The sequence below is a fragment of the Ranitomeya variabilis genome, chromosome 3 (genome assembly GCF_051348905.1).
Source record: "Ranitomeya variabilis isolate aRanVar5 chromosome 3, aRanVar5.hap1, whole genome shotgun sequence".
Classification (NCBI taxonomy): Eukaryota; Metazoa; Chordata; class Amphibia; order Anura; family Dendrobatidae; genus Ranitomeya; species Ranitomeya variabilis.
The window spans coordinates 172436457-172442717 of NC_135234.1; positions in this window are offsets into that span (position 1 = coordinate 172436457).

A 6261-nucleotide genomic window follows, 5' to 3' on the forward strand; every position below is an offset into this window, starting at 1 on the left:
TTTGTCACTTATCTGCACATATGAAACCCATGCAATTAATAATTATGGTATATGCTATGTATTCTTGACTCTTTGTCCTTATTATTCTGAAAAACATGTTGCCCCTGGCTTATTTTTTTGCCTTTCTCTCAAGAATTCTGTATCTATCTATCTATCTATCTATCTATCTATCTATCTATCTAGAGAAAACAATTGGAACAGCACACTTAGGCCGGCGTCACACATGCGAATTTTACGGACGTAAGAGCGCAGAAACTACGTCCGTAAAACTCGCATAACATACGGCACAATTATTCTCAATGGGGCTGCTCCTATCAGCCGTATATTACGGTTCAGTATTATACGGCTTTCTACGGGCGTACAAAATCGCAGCATGCTGCGTTTGTCAGCGTATTGCGCAAAAAAATCGCCAATGAAAGTCTATGGGAGCGAGAAAAATACGGATTCCACACGGACCAGCAGTGTGACTTGCGAGAAATACGCAGCGGTGTTAGTGAAAAGTCGGTAATTCAATTGCCGGCTTTTCATTTCTCCTGCACAAACCCGACATGATATGAGACATGGTTTACATACAGTAAACCATCTCATATCCCCTTTTTTTTTGCATATTCCACACTACTAATGTTAGTAGTGTGTATGTGCAAAATTTCAGCGCTGTAGCTGCTGAAATAAAGGGTTAAATGGCGGAAAAAATTGGCGTGGGCTCCCGCGCAATTTTCTCCGCCAGAATGGTAAAGCCAGTGACTGAGGGCAGATATTAATAGCCAGGAGAGGGTCCATGGTTATTGGCCCCCCCCGTGGCTAAAAACATCTGCCCCCAGCCACCCAAGAAAAGGCACATCTGGAAGATGCGCCTATTCTGGCACTTGGCCACTCTCTTCCCACTCCCTGTAGCGGTGGGATATGGGGTAATGAAGGGTTAATGCCACCTTGCTATTGTAAGGTGACATTAAGCCAGATTAATAATGGAGAGGCGTCAATTATGACACCTATCCATTATTAATCCAATTGTTTGAAAGGGTTAAAACACACACACACATGATTTAAAAGTATTTTAATGAAATAAACACAGCGTTTGTTGTAATAATTTATTGTGCTCTCAATCCATTAGGAAACCTTCGCTTGGCAAAATAATAAACGCACAAGATACATACCTTCTGATGTCAGATCACTTCCCACGATGTAATCCATCTGAAGGGGTTAATTATTTTACAGGCAGGAGCCCTGCTAATGCACTCGCTCGTGCCTGTAATTCCCCGGCGAATGAATGAAATGTAGGTCATTGACCTACATTTCCTTCAGTCGCGGTGAGGCGCCCTCTGGTGGATGTCCTCATATGACCTGGAGCGTGGGAAAAAGTTCCCAGGCTGCAGTTCATGAGAACATCCACCAGAGGGCGCCTCACCGCGACTCAATGTAAGTACAGATCCAGCTTTCCTTTCAGCACCCGGGGATTACAGGCACGAGCGAGTGGTTTATCGCAGCTCGTGCCTGTAATATTAGTTAACCCCTTCAGATGGATTACCTCGTTGGACGTGATCTGACATCAGAAGGTATGTATCTTGTGCGTTTATTATTTTGCCAAGCGAGGGCCTGGAAATGGATTGCGAGAGCAATAAATTATTACAACAACCGCTGTGTTTATTTCATTAAAATACTTTTAAATCATGTGTGTGTGTGTTTTTTTAACCCTTTCAAACAATTGGATTAATAATGGATAGGTGTCATAATTGACGCCTCTCCATTATTAATCTGGCTTAATGTCACCTTACAATAGCAAGGTGGCATTAACCCTTCATTACCCCATATCCCACCGCTACACGGGAGTGGGAAGAGAGTGGCCAAGTGCCAGAATAGGCGCATCTTCCAGATGTGCCTTTTCTGGGGTGGCTGGGGGCAGATGTTTGTAGCCGGGGGGGCCAATAACCATGGACCCTCTCCTGGCTATTAATATCTGCCCTCAGTCACTGGCTTTACCATTCTGGCGGAGAAAATTGCGCGGGAGCCCACGCCAATTTTTTCCGCCATTTAACCCTTTATTTTAGCAGCTACAGCGCGGAAATTTTGCACATACACACTACTAACATTAGTAGTGTGGAATATGCAAAAAAAAGGGGGATATGAGATGGTTTACTGTGTGTAAACCATGTCTCATATCCTGTCGGGTTTGTGCAGGAGAAATGAAAAGCCGGCAATTGAATTACCGGCTTTTCACAGATATCGCGCTGAATGAAATCTAAATACAGAATATATACACTCACTGGCCACTTTATTAGGTACACCTGTCCAACTTCTTGTTAACACTTAATTTCTAATCAGCCAATCACATGGCGGCAACTCAGTGCATTTAGGCATGTAGACATGGTCAAGACAATCTCCTGCAGTTCAAACCGAGCATCAGTATGGGGAAGAAAGGTGATTTGAGTGCCTTTGAACGTGGCATGGTTGTTGGTGCCAGAAGGGCTGGTCTGAGTATTTCAGAAACTGCTGATCTACTGGGATTTTCACGCACAACCATCTCTAGGGTTTACAGAGAATGGTCCGAAAAAGAAAAAAAATCCAGTGAGCGGCAGTTCTGTGGGCGGAAATGCCTTGTTGATGCCAGAGGTCAGAGGAGAATGGGCAGACTGGTTCGAGCTGATAGAAAGGCAACAGTGACTCAAATCGCCACCCGTTACAACCAAGGTAGGCCTAAGAGCATCTCTGAACGCACAGTGCGTCGAACTTTGAGGCAGATGGGCTACAGCAGCAGAAGACCACACCGGGTACCACTCCTTTCAGCTAAGAACAGGAAACTGAGGCTACAATTTGTACAAGCTCATCGAAATTGGACAGTAGAAGATTGGAAAAACGTTGCTTGGTCTGATGAGTCTCGATTTCTGCTGCGACATTCGGATGGTAGGGTCAGAATTTGGCGTAAACAACATGAAAGCATGGATCCATCCTGCCTTGTATGGAGCATCTTTGGGATGTGCAGCCGACAAATCTGCGGCAACTGTGTGATGCCATCATGTCAATATGGACCAAAATCTCTGAGGAATGCTTCCAGCACCTTGTTGAATCTATGCCACGAAGAATTGAGGCAGTTCTGAAGGCAAAAGGGGGTCCAACCCGTTACTAGCATGGTGTACCTAATAAAGTGGCCGGTGAGTGTATATATATGTCTCAATGACATATATATATATATATATATACTGTATATATGTTTTCCCGAACATTTGAGCACATAAATCCATTAGATGTCGGTTTTGCAAGCCTGCGTGAAAATCTCGCAGTACGGATGCCATACGGATTACATACGGAGGATGCCATGCGCAAAATACGCTGACACACCCTGACTACGGATCAATATTTTGGGAACATTTCTCCGTATTACGGCCGTAGTACGGACGTATAATACGTGGCGTATTGTCTTACGCCAAGTGTGACTCCAGCCTTATAAGTGTACTATGGGTGCAGGGCCTCTCAGCAAGGAGTCTCCTCCATGCAAAAAAATTCAGAAAAAGAGGCTGCACTCCAGTATTTTCAAAAATACAAAAGGGACTTTAATAGCCATGGTGGCGCGGCAACGTTTCAGCTACAATGAGCCTTTCTCAAGAATGTGCTGCCTCTTGTTTCTGAATTTATGTCTATCTATATTATATCTATCTATCTATCTATCTATCTATCTATCTATCTATCTATCTATCTATCTATCTATCTATCTATCTATCATCTATCTATCCGTCTGTCTGTCTATGCATCTGTCTACATCACATCTAAGTACTCAGCAAGTGGGCTATATCTATCGATCTATCTGCTTAGGTTTATGTATCTATGACATACAGCTGGCACTAGCCAGAATCCGGGTGCCTAGGCTCCCATCCAACTGTTTATGCAGAATTTAATCTGCTGCAAATCTACCAGGAAAAAATAAGCAATGTGTGCATGAGACTTCTGGGATCTTGTATTGTAAAAGCTTGCATGTATTTCACAACAAAAATATAGCATGTGCACATAGCCTTAACCCCTTCACGCTTCAGCTCCCCTGCCTTTATGATTCCCCAGGTCATTATGAGTTTGTAAATACCAAACATGTATAGGTTATTTTTTAAAGTGGTGAAAAAATCCAAACTTTGTACAAAAAAAAAAAAAAAATGGCATCATTTTCTGAGACCTGTAGCGTCTCCATTTTTCAAGATCTGAGGCCGGGTGAGGGCTTATTTTTTGCGCGCCGAGCTGAAGTTTTTATTGATACCATATTGGTGATGTTTTGATCACCTGTTTTTGCATTTTAAAAAAACGTATTTCTGGTGTTTTGACTTTTCTTTCTTCGTTTGCCATTTACCAATTGGATTAATTCTTTTTATATATTGATAGATGGAGTGATTCTGAACACGGCAATACCAATTATGTATATTGTTTTTAATTGTTTTATTTTGAATGAGACGAATGGGGGGTGATTTAAACTTTTAGATTTTTTAAAAAATTTAAAACATTTTTTTTTCACTTTACACTTGCTTTAATAGTCTCCATGGGCAACTAGAAGCTGTGATATTCTAATGGCTTGGGCATCAGCCGTGCTCTATGTAGCTAAAATGATCACTTGCTATGAGCGCCTACCGCTGAATGGCGCTCATAGCTATCCAGCAATGATAACCATAGGGGTCTGCTGCAGACCCCAGGTAGTCATGCCAATCAATCGGCGACCTGTGGTCATGTGACATGGGCGCTGATTGGCGGGATTAATTACTCGCTTCTGGCGTGAGTGTTGTAAATGCCTCTGTCATAGATTGAACATTTAACAGGTTAACAGCCGCGGGTGATTCGCGATACCACCCGCGGCTGTTAGCGGTACAAGTCAGCTGTTTCAAATCAACTGACATGTGCCGGAAAAGATATGGTCTCAGCTCCGGAGCCCACATCAAAGAGGGAGACCCGACATGCGCTGTACATGTATGACGCATTTCGTGAAGGGGTTAAAGTTAATCGGGGAGAATCACAGAGACTGAATAATTCATATTTATTTATTTATTTATTGGGTGGCAGAGATCATAGTTAATGGGTGGCACAGTGCTACTTATAATTTTATATTTTGATTGGTGGTGGATAATAGCATATTAGTGGTGGGGTACATATCTGTATTCAGCAGTGCAGTGCGAGGGAGACACATGTATGTATACAGTGTATGTAACCTTTTTACTTTTAGGGTTGTGGTGATCATTGTGACAAGCCAAGTCATGGCTGGGAGATGTCGACATGAGGGTCTGACCAGATGGAGAAGAAACAGCAAGTAACGACTCTAATCAGAAAGAGACGTCAGCAGTAAGTATGTAGATGTAAATAATAGGCTACTTTCACACTATCAGTATTTGGTTAGTATTTTACGTCAGTATTTTTAAGCCAAAAGTAGGAGTGGAACAATCAAAGGAAAAGTATAAGGCTACTTTCACACTAGCGTTGTTAGCTGTACGTCGCAATGCGTCGTTTAGGAGAAAAAAACGCATCCTGCATAGTTGTCTGCAGGATGCGTTTTTTCCCCGTAGATTTTCATTAGCGACGCATTGTGACGTATGGCCACACGTCGCAACCATCGTGCGACGGTTGCGTCGTGTTTTGGCGGACCGTCGGCACAAAAAAAGTTACATGTAACGTTTTTTTGCGCGTCGAGTCCGCCACTAAGACTGCTTCCGCTGCCCACGTCAGGGCATCACTTTCACAACGCTTTGGCACGTCGGGCCGACGCATAGCGACGGCCCTGTGCCGACGCTAGTGTGAAAGAAGCCTAAGGCTACTTTCACACTAGCGTTTTTCACAGCATGTCGCAATGCGTCGTTTAGGAGAAAAAACGCATCCTGCAAAGTTGTCTGCAGGATGCGTTTTTTCCCCATAGACTAACATTACTGACGCATTGCGACGCAGTGCCACACGTCGCAACCGTTGTGCGACGGTTGCGTCGTGTTTTGGCGCACTGCGGCCACAAAAGAAGTTACATGTAACTTTTTTTGTGCGTCGTGACCGCCATTTTCGACCGCGCACGCGCGGCTGAAACTCCGCCCCCTCCTCCCTGTACCTTGCAATGGGGCTGCGGAAGTGTAGCGCCCCCACTGCCGCAGGGCCGAGAGGTACCCGGTGCCGGGCCTCTGAGTCTCTGTCCTGGGGTTGTCACGGTGGCTAGTGTTGTGAATTCCGTTCTCGGGCTCCCTCCTGTGGTCGTGAATGGTACTTTGGTAAGTTCTGTCCTTGGACACCCTCTGGTGGCTTTGAGTGGAACTGCTGATC